The sequence below is a fragment of the Lagopus muta genome, chromosome 5 (genome assembly GCF_023343835.1).
Source record: "Lagopus muta isolate bLagMut1 chromosome 5, bLagMut1 primary, whole genome shotgun sequence".
NCBI classification, from domain to species: Eukaryota; Metazoa; Chordata; class Aves; order Galliformes; family Phasianidae; genus Lagopus; species Lagopus muta.
Window position 1 is genome coordinate 19,307,723 of NC_064437.1, and position 17,556 is coordinate 19,325,278.

Here is a 17,556-nt window from a genome sequence, read left to right on the forward strand (position 1 = left end):
TATCAGTAAGCATCTCAATTCTTGAATGTTTTCCCTGAAAAACGTCTTAGTCCCAAACTATAATTTCACCTTTCTCCTCTGTATATTTGGTCCATATATTGAAGTTCGTTTATATCATGCCTTAACCAATAGATGAGAAATATACTGTTGAGAACCAGCAAGTAGTCTGTAAAATTTTCCATCAGTGTGAACCACATCTCCCTATGACTCTATGCATAGGATACACCACAATTTTGCAGTGCTCTATGACCAGACTACAACACAGCCACACTGTAGAAATGAACAACCTTATATTATGCCCTTACCAATGCTGGACTGATTTTCCATTCCAGCTGCAATTTATGCCGATGACTCCTGTGCTACTCCTGGGTTCTCCAGCATACTAATCAGGTCACATGACAAACCTTTATCAAGCTTAATCTCCCACATTTGCATGTGATAAAGCCATGCCATTTCTGGTAATCAAGGAAATGCATATATTGCTTCATAATACATACTCTTCTCAAACTCATTCTAGTGTTCTTTCAAGGTGAAAAGTTTATTTTTGATTCTGGTTCTCCTTCGTTGGTCTTTAGGGCACATCTTGATCAAGATCTCTATTTCACATACGCTTTGTGGCAAAGTGTTAAAACATTTACCAGTGAATGACTGTCAAAACAATGTATATGAAAATGTGCAAACATACGAATTAGAGCCACTCTATAAATACTACAGAAGTTACATTCTCAGTTAAATTATCTGTATTCTATTTTACTATTTTCATACTTCCTTTAAACATCTACTGCTGTGGTTAGACCTGATACTGGTCCATACTTATTGAATTATCAATGATATTTAAGAGAAAATAAAAATCTTCTAAGTTACAGCTTGAAGCATACTATTATTTTTAGGCAATATTTTCAGGGAAAAAAAATGAGGAAAATCATCAGTTATGTAGATGAATATTCCAGAATGACAATAAAGAAACATATATTGACTAGCAGAAAGATGTGAAGGACTCTTGGGAGTCTTTTTAATCTTCAGTCTCAACTTCAAAGGTACTGACTTTCAATTAATGGACAGAAATTAGCATATGGTCATTGGTTTTGTAAATAAAACCACAGCAATTCTGTCTGTTCAGTATTCTTGTCAAGGAAGAGTGACAAACTAAGTAAATACAAATAAATTACTTTTATCCAGGTAATACTTTGAAGACTCATAGGCCTGAAGAACAAATCCTTTGTCACACAACTACATACAGATTTATGGATCTTGTCAACTAAGTCCCAAGCAGAGCACTGAGAGGAAACTGTTAAAACAGAGCCATGAAAACAAGAAATATCTGGCACTGTAGTGTATTAAATGAGGGAATATAACATTTAAATAAAAAACCTACCCCATGAGACAGCCAGAGGTTTTAAGAAAAGATTTCACGGCAAAATACAGCATTTTATTTTACATTAATAATAAGTTGGGCATTAAAAAAAAAAGTCAGATATATCATTATCATGGGGAGACACAGATACTGGTTAAATAGGCAAAATATCTCCTCATGGTGTATACTTATCAACACAATGTTCTTATCATATTGGGACCCAGCAATAGTTATAGGATTCACCAGCAATTTAACTTCTCGATCTGCTAAATTTCTGATTGTGGTTGCAAGATTAGAAAATCTCATTTAGAAGAATTTTCACCAAAAAACAAGCAAACAAAAAAAAAGGCATAGCAGATTGTTGGGTTTTTTTGCCCCCCCCTTTTTTTTTTTCAGAAATTTGCTAATTGTTAAAATAAAGAATATTTGAAAAGTGTTCAAAGTTATTTCCAGACTACACTGTTCCAAGTTTAAGCTACAGAGGAAGAATAATGGTTTTTTTGGTCAGGCTTACAGCATGCTGCATGTTTCATGGCCTAGTTTGAACAGGGAAAATACTTTACATTAGAACTCTGTTTGTAGAAAATCACCTTTTCATTTTTCACCTCAGTGAGGTGTCTTATTCCCAACCATCAGCTTTGCTGCCTGTAACAATACCTCCTTCAAGAGTACTGTAGAATCTGAATAAATAAATGCTTATTTTCTGAATGATCAGTTTGGAGGTCAGAGAAAATAGGAAAAAGAACAAGAGACAGTTTTCAAGATATTCAGCAGAGAAACCTAATCAGAGTCTTATCACCTAGTTATTTATTTTTCATACAACAGAAATAGCAATGGTTGCACAGTCCACAATATACAGAGCAATGCCAATACCCTTCACATGATATAGTTACCAGGAAAAACAGTACATTGTTCATTTCTTCCACAATAGCAAATCTTTGGCTCAAGGAGAGTATAAAAACACACACACACACAAATCCACAGCAGCGATCTGACAGTAAAATAAAAAATTACTTCCAAGCACTCTCTTCAGCAAGTTCACCCAAATTGTGTTCCATGTACACAGTATCATCAGAATGGGATTGCACCAATCATGCTAGCATCAAAATAATTTGCACAATGTTGAATTTGCAGTAATATGAGAAAATGCATACAACAAGCAAAGAAGGTAATATTCTTACCTTCTGTGTACTTAGCAGGAAGTAAAGAAAGAAATTTCTTAGACAAAAACATCATAACAGTGAGGAAATTAATATTTAAGTACTAATATATCCTTCACTGTGTGTTTTATAAAGTATTTAGGTTACTGAATTTTGATTAAATACCATGAACCTCTCCATATCTCAAGTACAGAACCTGTGGTAAGAGAACATATTTAACAATGAGAAGTTAATTTGGTTCTGCTGCCAATAACATATTAGCTAATTTGATAGTGGATTAATTACCATATACTTAAATATCTGAGCTGAATACAAGCTTACAAAAGACTGAAAAAAAGAATACCAAATTTTCCCATAATACACATTTGCAGATTCCTGCATATTTAACTAGTAATCTTTTATTTCAGAAGTGCCAATAAATTAGAGGAAATTTTGTTACACATTAATTTATATGATGAAGCAGTACGTAGAAAGCCCATCAATTACAGTGATAGAAGTAATTAGGCTTTCAGTTCCTATGAATTAACTATGCATCGTATTCTTGCTAATAAGTGGCATGCATGATTATCTCTGATTGTATCCATCTGCTTAATTTTTAATGAATGTCATAGTATGTATACAGATTTTAATTGACAATAAAAACATGTAGATTTATTAGCTGTTTTCAACTTTATTAGTTAAATTTGTTGTGCTATGCTAATCATCCTAATGCATGCCAATAGCGATTTCTTAAAGAATCATTGCATTTACTCAGTGTTATATTCTTAGAAAGACTAAATGCGAGCCGTGGAAGGTAATAGTTAAACTGTTAAATGTGAAACAAAAGAGCTGCATTTTGATTCCACATCACAGCAACTGAGAATTTACAATATTAAGTCACAAGTCACATACCTTGGTGCAAATACTGCAAATGTTAAGAAACTGCCAGAAAAGTTACAAGAGTTACACTGAGTTGTTCGCCAGTGGTTCAGATTGCTTATTTTTTTTTAGTTCTGTGTAATCTGTGTATGGAGTATCATTTGGTTCTTCTGTACAAAAACTTTTAACCTTCAGCATTATGTAAAATATGAGTATAAGAGTGAGGAGCTTTTACAAAACTGAGCACATATCATAATAGCTATGTCTTACATAAAATTTAAATAGTAAAACAATTTTTATTTTCAGAATTATGAAGCCAGGTACAATAAGATAAAATTGGGTCTTTTTTCCAGTGCACAGGGTAGAAAAAAGTCTGTTTGATTTTTTTTTTTTTTTTTTTTTTAGCATTATATAGCCTTGTTCTTAATCCAAAGAAAACATATTTGAAAAGAAATACACAACAGAAATACAAACTTAAGGGCAACTGTGCTGCTCCACACCCTGGGATTGCTGTGGGACAGTGCCTCAGGAGTAGAACCCACCATGCTTCACCCAGCGTGCTCCAGTGTGTCTCATCTTTTGTCTCCAGTTTAACACCAGGACAAGATGCCTATGCAATGAGAGGCCTTGCTAACTTCTAATGGTTACAAGGAATTAAAAATAGTGTCTGATAGTCTCCATGTATCAAGAAAAAAACTTTACTGATGAAAGCCAAATCATTTTATTTCATATATATCAATATTTTAAACATTTTTATTAGCCCATAGAGCTCTAGGAAATATAGCAATCATACAAAAGAAAAAAAGCAGAGACATAGTAGAAAATTTAAAAATGCCAGTATTCATGTTAGTTTTGATATGCATGAAAACTTGCGTATCCATTTAATTTTGAATACTAAATGTTAGAAAAATGTTGCTCAAGAGATTTCAAAAAAAAAAAAACTTCTTTTTTCTCATTTTAAAAAAGGTAACTCATATGCCCACTCCCCACCCCACCCCTTACTGTTATTACCTACAAAATGCTGTAGTAATCATTTCAACCATATGGTAAATCAATGCAGCCCTTTTTTTCCCAAGAACTGGTGAATGAGAACTATGGCTTCATTGAGAATGCATCAGCAATTCAGTTATTATTACTATTGAAGAAATGACGCTAGAGTGGTACCATTAGTCATAACGTATGCTTAGGGTTGTTACTTTATTTTATTTAAAAGCATATAACTAAAACGTATAGAAAGGGAGACAGAGGTCTATTTCCAGGGAAAATACTGGGGAAGATATTAACATACCTGGGTTTTTATTTCTGTACTTGCACATATGTGCTGAGATTCCAGTAATATTTTCATGTTCACTCTGATGTTTTCTTTGCCATCTTTCATTTGAAAGCCTTTTGGCACCTAAAACACCCTGAGCAATAAACAACTTTCTAACATTTGTCATCTAGAAAAACGTATTGCACTCAAGCACTAGAGGACCAGAGGCCACAGCCACATGAAAGTCACACTTCATTTAACATCTATTACACCACTCTTACTTCTCCCCCTTCTCCCCCTCACTCATTTTCTCTAGCAGACACAGTGGCAGTCTCCAGTACAGGTTTATCCATCCCCTCGGGGGAGTGTTTTCAGCCTCCCTTGCTAGGTCATTCTGCAAACTGACGTTTGAATCAACTCATTCTCTTAAGGTTCATGAATGTTATTAATCTCACATCCTGTTCTTCATTTCACTGGGCTTAATTTCTGGTTTAATGGTTTTGGTTCTAGCTTTTTCCTATTCCTTGTAAGAAGAAAAACAAAACAAAAAACAAAAAACAAAAAACAAAACAAAAAAAAAAAACTTCATTTGATTTTCATTGTTTCATGTAAAAGAAATAAATAAATAAATGTAGAATTCAAATTTAATGTACTGCCACAAAAATACTTTAGAACAATTTAATTCTTATTGAATATGACTTTTCTAGATATGCTACAGACATAGGTATCTAATCAGTAGTCAAAAGGTGTACTGCTGCTGTCAACATTAAATACTAAAGGGACAATGGAATTTTTAAAAAAATCTCTTTTTTCATTGATTATTTGGATTCATTCCTGACATATAACTAGTAAGGAAAAAAAAAAAAGATAATTTTATCTTCTCCTCTTCAATTTGATTACCTTTTTTCTTATCCTTTTTTATTATTTTCTTTTTTTTTTCGCTGGGTGTACGAATAAGTAGAGATCTCTGCGCAGTGCTGCACAAAAAGCAAGGTTTTATAAGATGATCCAAAAGTGAAGTGATTTCAGAGCACTCACCTCCACTGTGGCATGCCCAAATACTATGTGCAGCTCATATGCAGGCCGGTGCAGCTTCTTTAGTGTGCTTGGAAATAAGGCTACATGGACACATTATAAGGGGAGATTCCTTGTCTGATAAATTGGATCATTTTGAAGCTCTTAATATGCTGAGTGTACAGAGCTAGCACAGTCTTAGAGCTTGGTTCACACAACTTCAGCTACTACTTCAGTACTACTGATGGAACTCATCCACAATTTGTAGTGATAGTACTGGCAGCCAGTATCACCACACTCTCGGTTTCTTCATAATAAAGAAATAAATTCAGAATGTCAAACTTCAGCAGGAAACTTTATTGAAGGAAATTTTACCTCTGTGGTGATAATAAAGAAATATTTTTGTTGAAAGAAAAATGGAAAATGGAAATACAGCTATTACATAAAACACATGTCATTTCAGTAAATGGAGAATATGAGGAAAGAACCTCAGTGGGAGATATATTGGAATCTAATCATAGACTACAAAAACAACTTTAGAATTTCCCAGAAAAAGGTCTTAGAGAAATGATACAAGCAAATCTCATCGAAGTAATCTCTTCATTGTTTCTAATCTCTTGTGCTGTCAAAAGATTACCAATGCTTGATCTCGTATCAGATATTAAATTTTACCTCTGCACAAAAACTTGTTGGAGAAAAGGGTTGTTTAGTGATATACAAAAATATTAGATGAAAATTTCTGATATTTTCTGGTTTGAGGTTTGCTCTCTTTGCCCAGTTCTAAGTAGCTGTGGGAAGAAAAAAACTGATGCAGACAGTGTCACAGCTGGGAGGCAAGGTTCACACTAAATAATAATTCACATTAAGAACACAAACACTTTAGCTCACTTAAGTGTTACATTCAGTGTGGAAAAGGTCCAGGAAACAGGTGATACTTTCACACATTTACTGTGAAATTTTCAGGCTACAAACACAGATCAAGATGGGCAGCAGCATCAGCAGCACCTTTATGGTCCCTGCATTTAACCTTCTCATTTATTTGAACCAATCATGCTTGGGAAGGCCAGATCTGAAGTTCTGAGATAAACTGGAAGATATTATGAATAATACAAAACAAGAGCTAACCTCCCAAATCCATAGCCTCATATACCACACAAGAACCTGTTAAAATATGCTGTTTATTCCCAGTTTCCAGACATCCTATATTTACATAAATCTCTCAGCTTTCTTAATCTCTTTTGTTGTTTTTATTGCTGTTCTAATTTTACAAAATTTTTTTGTTTAGAAGGAACACATTATTCACTTCTCCATTTTCAATTAATTATGAGATGTGAGATGTGATGAAGGTACCACATACTAAATGTCTGTTGCATGACTGGGTATTCAGCTACCCAGGCAGAACAGAAATGCAATGCAGCTAAATGAGCAGGGTTTAGATCAAGTCTTGCTTTGGCCTGTAGTTAGAAGCAGATATAGTTCTTGTAGTTTGTGATGCTTAGCTTATTGTAATAACAGTTTATATAACATGAAATATCAAGATGTATTACTCTTGGTTTTTTTGGTGTTGTTTTTTTTTTTGTTTGTTTGTTTTGTTTTGTTTTGTTTTGTTTTTCCAGAATAACTTGAATTCCTTAAGTTGGATATTTTGGAAATTCTCACCTTAAAATGCTCTGAAATTAGTCATCCAAAATTTCAGGGAGTAAACAGAAATTGCATAAGTTTGCGTATTGCAGCTCGGGGATTCCGAAATGAATTGCAGTTCTAACTTCATAAAGCATTCTTAAAAGGATTACAATATTGGATGAAGTAATCAGATGTGAAATGAAGATCCAAGATTTCAGCATAGACACGAAAAGAGATTTGGGGTAATGAAATTTTTTAGGTAAAATAGCTCACATGAAAATCACCAACAATTGCAATATACTGGAGCACAATCAAATAGAAGAGAAACCCTATGAGACAGTTTGGAAATTCCCCTTGTAGGCCAGGGCTATGGCTAGCACGTGACCAAGGTCTACAATCCTTCGGGCAAAGAAGATGCTCCTCTGAAGTGTAAAACAGTAAATATGCACTAAAGTTTTAGGTGTTCAAAAGAAAAGTATTAAAAACAGAGGAAATCAAGAGTCACAGTATAGGCATGAGAGGCTTTTTTTTCTATTCTAACAATAACCACTTAACAGTATTAACAATCACAATACCCAGATTCACTTCTTCAAGCACATCAAGTACAAGAACACACCAAAGAATAGGAGAGAAAAGAAAGATAATTTAAATGCATCTTGCTATGGATCCTGAAATAAATGTGACTTCAAAATCAAAAACCATAAACATCACAACAGATAGCTATTCAGTCAACTGGAGTAAAGGTGTTTACTGACTGTATCTCTCTTTGATGCATTTGTTACAGTAAACTTTGGGCTTTAGTCAAGGAGGTACAACAGGCAGCTGAGGTTTAGGATCCCTGAGCTAACAGCGATTACACACCTGCAGAAAAGAACTGTGGAGTCCAGATTACAACAGGAACCATGCGCTCGGATATTTACTCAATCTACTGACTACAGCAGGCATTCTTAGACTCCACCACTTATTTTGAAGAGATGTTTGACTATTCTCATTGTTGCACTGCCTATGTAGTGTCTATGCAGAAGCCAGTGCAGACTACGGCTCAACAAAATTAATTTGACTTTCCTTTGCACTGTTATGTGGGATTCAGCTCCTCTGTATAAGCAGCATGGTGTTATTACAGCTTTTTTTTTTTTTTTTTTTTTTTTTTAAGTTATAACATTATTAAGTTTAACACAGTGAAGAACACAGCATTTCAAAGAAACCAGAAGTTGGCCAATATCGTGAGAAGGAAATAAAGTGAAGTAAGGTGTGATTTACAAGCCCTGACACTAGATGGTAAAATAGGTTAAGTCTTTTCAAGTGGAAAGAATATGTATTCCTATTGGTTGAATTTTAGCTCTCCCCTTCTAAAATTATTTCTATTTTTTATCTTTTCTTGCAAGAAAAATTAAGCTTTATGAAATTAAATACCTGAGCATATAGTCCGAGGACAATGACACAGTTTCACTCTTCCCTTGCCTTCACACTTTGATACAGTTTCCAGAGCTGAGAATATACTGGCAACAAATTATTCTCTTGTGACTTAATTTCTGATTAGAAATCGTATTTTGTCATGAAGCAAACACAGGCAAGTCAGAAAACAGTAGAATTGGGCTTGTTGAAGCTTGCAGACACATTTTTATCTATTTTTATATGTTGTCTTGTCCCAAACTAACTATGCTGTAAACTCTTACCCAGAGATTTTAGCTTTATTTTTGCAGCTTATTAATGTGCAACAAAAGCAAAAATATTGGGAGACCTGGAAAAAAAAAAAAGAAAAAAAAAAGTGTGTCTTCTAGATTGAGACTGTGTTATAAATGCAGGTAAGAACAAAAGTGCCAATAAAACAAAAAGGTATCAGTGGTAGAAACAAAAACGTGGAAATATTTCTATTATTTGATTACATTTAGTCACAACCACAGCTTAAAGGGAAAATGGACAAATGTCTAATTGCACACTTTCTTTTGCTCTTGTTTTATTTATTTTGGTTGGTTACCTATATTGCAGGTATGATTTTGATATGTCAAAAAACATCTTTAGTAAGGGAGTGGAGTTTTCCTTACTGTAACTTAGGTGGTAGATAAACAGGTAACAGGGACAATTTCATTAGATCACATATCTCAAAGAAGGGACACTTTCAAATATGCCAAAGGGACACTGCCAAATATTTATTACCATTAGTCAAACTACAGTACAAGCACACTGGAGAGTGCAATAAAATACAAGAATAAATCCCTGAAGGTAAAAAAGCATAAAGAAAATAAATGCCGAACAATTACAATAGGACTTTAACAACTTTAACTAGCAAATCTGTATTTCTTCCATGGCAACAAATATTTTAGTGTCCTACAACATCACCACATTTGATGCTACTGTTAACTGGAAAGGCATGTAAATGGTTAATAGAGATAAGTCATGTACCTTGATACAGATGTTTTCATGTTTTTAAACAGGAATACTGTGATTTGAGATATATTTAATTTAATTAAAAAATCCTTTAAGAGACAGATACTGATTAAATCTATGGTCTTCCATCTTGTTCTTCATCCCTCTTTCAGAAAATTTTCTCCTATATTTCTGACCTGCTTAGACACAGATTTACTGACACAAATACTTCAGTTTCATGATTTGTGATTCAAAAACAAAAGGAATCTTAACTCAATTACATTTTCCTTTTTGAAAATAATGAAGTTATTATCATACATTTATGAATTACATTCATATTCACAGTAATTTTTCTGTGTACTAGCTGTATGCAAATGCATGCCATTGTGGCTAGCATCTCAATATTCTTCAGACATCTTGCATTAGCCCATATTTTGTTCTGCCAAAATCACTAATCATGTCTCAATACAAAATAATGAAATCAAAATGTATTATTTTGTGAATCATTAGACTAAAATAATTCTAGTTCTCTTAAATCCATTTATAATTGAATTCATGAGCATGCTTCAAGTTTCCTTCAACAGCAAGTTAACAAAACAATGATCCCTGACATCAGAAAACACTTCAAACAGAAATTTTCTCTTTAAATAATCCCTCTCAATACAAGGGACCGGAGCCATGGAAACTAACACATGTGCTCTACAGAGGTTTATACGTACTAAAAGAGAGACAAAAAAATCTTTCATTATGTGAAAACTGTATGATCATCCATCTCTCTCATTTGTATAGAATATTCTGATAGAAATACCACATTTGTTTACCCTTGAAGAGAAAATATTCTGATGTTTCATACTGCTCAGTTGTGTTAAAAATTTACATTAAGGAAATTCTAAAAATGTCAAAGAAAGCTTTTATGGGTGAAATACGCATTTTGTTGTTGTTGTTGTTGCTGCTGTTTCCAAGTCAAATATATCCTTAAAAATATTTACTTCATGAGAATAACATGCCATAGGAATAAACTCAAAAAAAAAAAAAAAAAAAAAAAAAAAAAAAAAGCTATAGAACAGCATTAGAACTGAGTTCCTTTAAGCTGAAATTGTTCCTTAAACATAATATTCATCAAGACATTTTTCTTTGAATATGTAGAATGTCACAATGTCACAAGAAAGCTCCTGTGCCTTCCTAAACTTTTTTGAAACAGTGCATCACATTCTGTAATGACCATTTCAATCCAGGAAGTCGAAATAATTCTAAAGTCCATATTCATGAAGCAAAACCATAAGTTCAGAGAATTTCCCACATGAGAAAGCAAGCAGCTTGGTCTCTGGTACATGAATAAAATCCGACAAAGATAGGAAGTTGAAATTATGACATTCATAGAATAGCTTGGGTTGGACCCCAAGGATCATCAAAACACAACCCCCTCACCCCAAAGAGAGCTCACAATCCTCCAGATCTGGTACTAGACCAGGTTGCTTAGGCTTCCATCCAATCCAGCCTTGAAACCTCCAGGGACAGAGCATCCACAACCCCTCTGGGCATCCTGTTCCAGCAGCTCACCACTCCCTCTGTGAAAAACTTCCCATTGACATTCAGTCTAAACCTTCTCCCCATTCACTTTAGGGATCAAAACCAATATAACACATCAGATTAATCAGTTTAATGATTATCTATATTTTTTCAATTTATGAAATTTTCAGTTCCAAAAATACCAGTTTAGATAAATCACTTCATTAGCAGGGAGAAAAATTAAGACTTTTTAATTTATTTCTGAGGTTTAGTGCTCTCAAAATAGACTTAACTCTGAAATGCATTACAAATATTGCTATTTCAGAAATTCAGATACAGTAAACTGCCTACAGTTCACAGTACAAATAAGGCAAGGGCAAAAATTAGACTCGCCTTAGGTTTTTTGTCTTCGCTCCTGACATCTGTAACTTAGAAATGACAGAAACGCAATTTCCCTGCCTCTTTATCACAGCGTTAATTGAATTCATACACTAAATTCATACATTATATTAACAAAGCCATCTCGGTGTTTGTTTTCATTTCCAGATCAATACAGAAAATCTTATTTAACTATTACTGAAACAGTATCCTGCAAAATAATGACATGCCTTCTTCGAATCTATCAGACCCATGTTCTTCAAAGACAGACATGAGGGTCGAAGTTGTGTATTTCAATCATTCAGCAGTCAAGGAAAAGACTTGAGATTACTTATAGAGCACGCAGATGTTGTTCTCTTACAAGTTACAAGAAATATTACAGCAAATGTTTCATACTGTTATAAAACAGTATTTAACTTCTCCATCACCCAGACCCCAAAGTAATCCTTTTTGTGAACAAAATTATTGGCTTGGACTTTTAAGAAAGGGTGCATCATGGTCCAAGTTCTGAAAATGAAATTTTTAAGTCAGACAGAGCTCTGGCATCTGATTTTGAGTTTTCTTCAGTTGTTCTTCATTCTGAATGACTAATAGTTTTATGTGGTTGCAGTTGTTGAATTTAGTTTTGCCTCAGTGCTGTTACAGGAGATGAGGAAGAAAAGGTAAAGCTCACACTAGTGGGACTGCAATGTGAAAAAATCCGTTTTGACCCAGATCAACTAACTGAACTCATAAGTTTCATGAAGTACAATAGTGGACTAAGGGGAGGGGTGGAAGCTCACCTTCACAACATCTCTGAAGCAAACCAGAAATTGATGTGGCACTGTCAATAAGTATTAGGATTATAAAAACAGGAGAGACTCTTTGCTCACTCTCTTAGGGCTGTTAATGCCCTGCAATCTAGTCCTCAGAAGCTTTATGAGGAAAAGGAGTCTAAATCTAAAAATATAGTCCTGAAAACAATTTTATTTATTTATTTATTTATCTTGGTGAAATATTTAGAGAAAAAGAAAACAACCAAACAACAAAACAAAACAAAAACAAAAACAAAAAAAAAAAAAAAGAAAAAAAAGAAAACCACCTCAAACAAACAAGAAACCACAAGTAAAACAAACAGCAACAACCTGCCCACCTACCCATCCTCTACAAATACACACAGCCAAGAAACCCAGGTCCCAGCAGTTCTGACTGCTTCAAAACTAAGAGATGTGGCAGATGTTAAATTATTAAGTAAGAAGCAAGGACAAGATCAGCCACATATAGTATTAGATTTAGAACAGCAGTCAGCCATCCTGTAAGAATAGCTTTTGATAACTAATAACCCCTATGTGAAAGGCTCCTTATCCAATTACAATTCTGTTTTGCCTTCTCTTCTTTCATGTGTTTCAGAGTTCAGAAAGCAATTTTCATAGGCAACAGGAATATTCCAGAAAGTTTCACTTATCAAATGAATGCTGATAAGTTATTTTTCTGCCCTACTGGATGCCTAAAACTAGGCATCAATCTGAGAGCAAAAAAAAAAAAAAAAAAATCAGACTGAAGTTCATTATATTCAAGATATTAGCATCAAAAATCCAACATGCTGTTACAAAGAATGTGCTGTAATATTTAAAATTAATATTATTTCCTTGCAGATATAAACTTTTCCTTCCCAAATTTCTATATTTCTATATTTCTATAGACAGAAGAAATGGACAAAGTTTTCAAAGCCACAGGACAATAAATAAATAAATGTGTAAAAATAAAAATCTGCTGAAGTAAATTAAAAACCATAATTTTTTTCTCGAGGAGAACAAGTGAGCATTTAGCATGGTAATACACACTTTCGGTGCTTGTGGTGAAAAGTTGAGATACATGCTAGCTTTTTGCCTTTCTTTACCTTTGGCTAAAATCATGTTTTGCCACTCCAGCTGCAAGCAGCTGCGGAACTGAAGTCTGCTGCTGAAACAGCAGTCCAGCATACTGCCAGCAGAACTGCTGCAGGCTGTCAGCATCACCACAAGGGGAATCAAAATCCATATGCTTACAGCAGCACCAGCTTTCAGAGGTACCCTGAGCATGTTTTTATTCAGGAAAAAATGCACATATGCCTGCATATACTTCATTTTCACATGGGAAAGGATAGTCTATTATTTCATATATTCTTTCCTGTAGTTTAATTTAACCAAATAATATGATTTGTTGGGTGCTTTTCAAGGTGAGACTGAATGCTTCATTTAATGAAAAACAAATGAAAATTCCAGCTAATGTGTTATAGATTGCAAATAATTTGTACCTTTATCAGAATACAGAATTTAAACAGTGCTTAGATCAAATCTCCCCATTATTCAATCACCTTGTCAAGTGGGAATATAAAAACGAGGGGAAAAAAGTGCGATTGTGACTATTATAGTCACTGTCAATACAGTGATGAGATTTTATTGACAGAATATACACGTCTAAGGAGATGAGGTACATTTACATTCATGTCTCCTCCCATTTTTGCAATATATTTCACATAAATATTGATTCAAAAGGAAAATTAGTGAGACTCATAAAGGATTGAACCACTTTCTAGTGAAAATCTGTAATAAGCAAGACATTTCTGTAGGAAGTGCGAGCCAGGTCAGCAAAGCTGAAATCAGTGGGACTCTAATGATCACACAAGAAGATGGCCCAGAATAAAACTCTTAAAAGAACTTTAAGAAAGAGAATAGTAAAGTCTGCACTTTTTCTCACAAATACCCAGGTCAACTCTCATTATCTTAAAGTGGAAAAGCTATATTGTCAGAGTACAAGAAAACTATAAACCTTCCACATCATCTTGGTAAGACTTCAAACAATGAAATGGTAGTATAAAGCCATTAAGTCAATAGATTCAGAAGAAACACACTAAGGTACATGCAAATTATAGTTTAATCTACACAAGTGTCTGTGTAAGCTTGCAAAATACATATTTTTCTTTGATTGCTCAGAGATAAAAGCAGAAATGCATCCTCTGGGATTCTGTTTAAGAGACTTGTCTTGAAAATTATTTGATAGAATCAGACAATATATATATGTAATTTATACCACTGACATTTGCAAAAATCACACTTAAATGTTTTTCCTCCAAGTAAAACAGGGGAAACAAAGCAATGGTTTGGATACTAAACAGAAACTTTAACTTTTAAACTCTCTGTAATAAAACCATTCTTATTAAATGTAAGGAAAACAATTTGTGCATGCTTTTTAGGAAACAAATCAGCATCTCCTGAGCCTCACACTTACAAGGAGCAGATCAGGGTAATGCCATCATGGGCAAGGAGGAGTTGCTTATACAAGCCCCAGCTCTGACTCCAAGTGTCTGAGAGACACCTAATAAAATCCACACCAGGGTACCAAGGAAAGGTATTGGCATATATGCTGCAGTAAAGCCAGTGCTGAAGTCTCCAGGTTTCACAACCCAGCAGAGTGTTGCCTCTCACATTAAGTCAGCTGCAGGGCAAACCAGTTGTATGAATTTCTATGCACACCTTTGTAAAAATCCACCATTCGATTTCCCTTTCATATTTCCCTTAACTTCCCTTTCCTGGGAGCCTGGCCCTGGTCATTCTGCTTCACCCACAAACATGTTCATGTATTCTGCCCTGTCATTCCCTCCTCAGCACTGCCAGTCTCTGGATGAAGCATGTTTAAATGCCAGTGACATGTGTCAGTAACTGAACCCAGACTTGAAAAGTGTTTCTTCTACAAAGAAACTATGTTCAACAAAACAAAATGAATATGAAGGACACGCTGGACAATACAGGCTGCACAGTATACTTACATTGATACAATTTAAATATCTTGTAGGGTTTTATCCTGTTACCACAAATTTGGAATGTTTTTCACAAAAATAAATAACCAAGCAAATAAATAATTAGTGCTACAGGAGAATTCACAGAGCTGCTTACAATATGTATACTCTATATTATATCTTATATATGCCTTCTTGATACAGACAGCATGCAGAGATGCTACTTTTTCAAAAAGAAGCAAGTGCAAATCTAAGTGTGAGAAAAGAACTAAGTCAAATACATAGGGCACAATAACAAGAGTGAATTATGCTGGATCCCTTATGTCCACTTTTCCACCTCCTGTTCAAGTCAAAGTATTAAAAATTTATCCTTTTTTTTTTTTTTTTTTTTTTTTTTTTTTTTTTTTTTTTAAATAGAAGAACTGAAGATAGAGGACAAAGTGTGGCTGTGTTGTAACTTTGCAGGTAGGGTTGGGTACAGATATCTCCAAACAAGGGGAATTCCTTGCCCCATCTAATATCCCTGATCTTTAAATGCTCCAAGCACCTCTTGTAACCCTGCTGAGCTGAACACACCGCTGCACAACCCAGTTAATTATTTTTCTGCTCTGAAGTAAATAATTGATGGATGCCACAGAAAGGCAATATATACTTGCTACCACAAAAACCTCTTATCCCCTGTGAAAACACCACCGCAAGGTCTGCCATGCCCCACTAACACTCAGGGATATTTGAAATCTTGAGGAAACTTGAGTGGTTGATAATACAAATGGCAAGTTATGAACAGTGCAAGCAGCTACTCAAAATTCAAGTATCTATTTCCAGACTCTTGCCTTTACTTTCTAAGGAGCAGAAAATGAACCCCTAGTTTTACTGTCTCCTTCAATTTTTTATTTTTTTTTTAATATGATTTTCCTGCTTTTCTTTTTTCCTTTTTTTTTCTGCTGCAATTATTATTTCTTTGAGGCTAACTGCAGCTGAAGTTGCAACATCTGACAAAACAAATGATGGACCAAAGTACATCAATGGGGTTTTAGATCATGTGAACACATATTCCCTTTTATAGCCATGGAGATACACGACACTGCAGAGTTTCTTTGATTGAATAGTCTGGGAATTTTTCAAAATAGAAGAATCAAGAGAATCTAAATCTGAATTTTAGCCAGTTCATCTGATCTATTTTGTCTCCATGCTACATACAGCTGACACAAAACAAAATCTGGTTTATGACTCCACAGAACTTCATGGAGAAACAAGTAAATTAGAAAAATACTGACTTTCTTGGTACTTTTTATCCTGACAAAAAAAATACAGCAGTAGAAGAGATCAAAATAGACATCTGCATCATTTAGATATCCATTTCTTCTGTTTCCGTATGCCATACTTAGCATTTTATTGCCTGTCATTTTTCCTAGTTCTACATAGTTGTCTTTCATAAAGAACATAAATCACTCAGGAACTTCTCTGTAACTTCAGCTTACTGAGGAGGCCTATCATCAATCATAATTAACGACTCGCCATGAGCAGTAGTGTGCCTTCAAGTGCTACTCATATTTCCGAAGTCATAGGCAAAGACTAGCTAAGTTTGGATACTGAAAGCCAAGAGAGAAATATAAGAAGAGATATAAACTATAAACCTTCTTCAGTCTTCAGAATACATGTGTTACTTCAGCTGTCTAGCATTAGTGATTATCATCTATGACATATAAAAGGATAATATATTTTGTCTTCCTTAGTAAGTCTCCATTTCCCAGGAAGAGAACAGAGGAACTACTACTATCAGAGATGACAAGTCAATTACCAAAATTAGCAAAAGCGAACAGATTTCACAGACTACACAGACTAACACTCTCTATTTACAACACACTGCCGTACTGGAATGAGCTGAACAATGAAAGACGGCAAATCTGCTAAAAATAAATAAATACAATAAAAATAAATAAAATAAAATAGAAACTTGCTTTACTTGTTCTTCTTTGGAACATGTGATGTATTTCTGAAATACAATGGCTGTGTTCCAAAAGCCATAATCAGCTCTGCACTACAAGTTAGGCAGGTGATATTTTTTCCCTTTGAAAAAAAATCCAGTAGATATTTTTCTGTTAACAGTGTGTTTTTCTCAAAAACAAAGAGCTGGATTCTACCTATCCAAACTCGTGCTTTCTGCTTTAATCCCTTCTTCCAAAAAATACCACTAGTGCCTTAAGTCTCCCTTATAAAACCATTATAAACAATGGATAATAGCATTTAGCTAAAACTAGCAGAAGATTCTAAATCAGATCTC

At 34.3% G+C, this 17,556-nt stretch overlaps 1 long non-coding RNA gene across 1 annotated transcript in view; it reads right to left on the bottom strand.

Annotated features, from left to right (window-relative positions):
* Positions 1-2,151: 2,151 nt before the first annotated feature.
* Positions 2,152-17,556, bottom strand: part of LOC125693829 (uncharacterized) — a 93,894-nt gene continuing 78,489 nt past the window's right edge. Inside the window, exon 4 of the long non-coding RNA XR_007377269.1 lies at positions 2,152-2,345. This is a non-coding gene — a long non-coding RNA (uncharacterized LOC125693829). The remainder of the gene's footprint in view (positions 2,346-17,556) is intronic.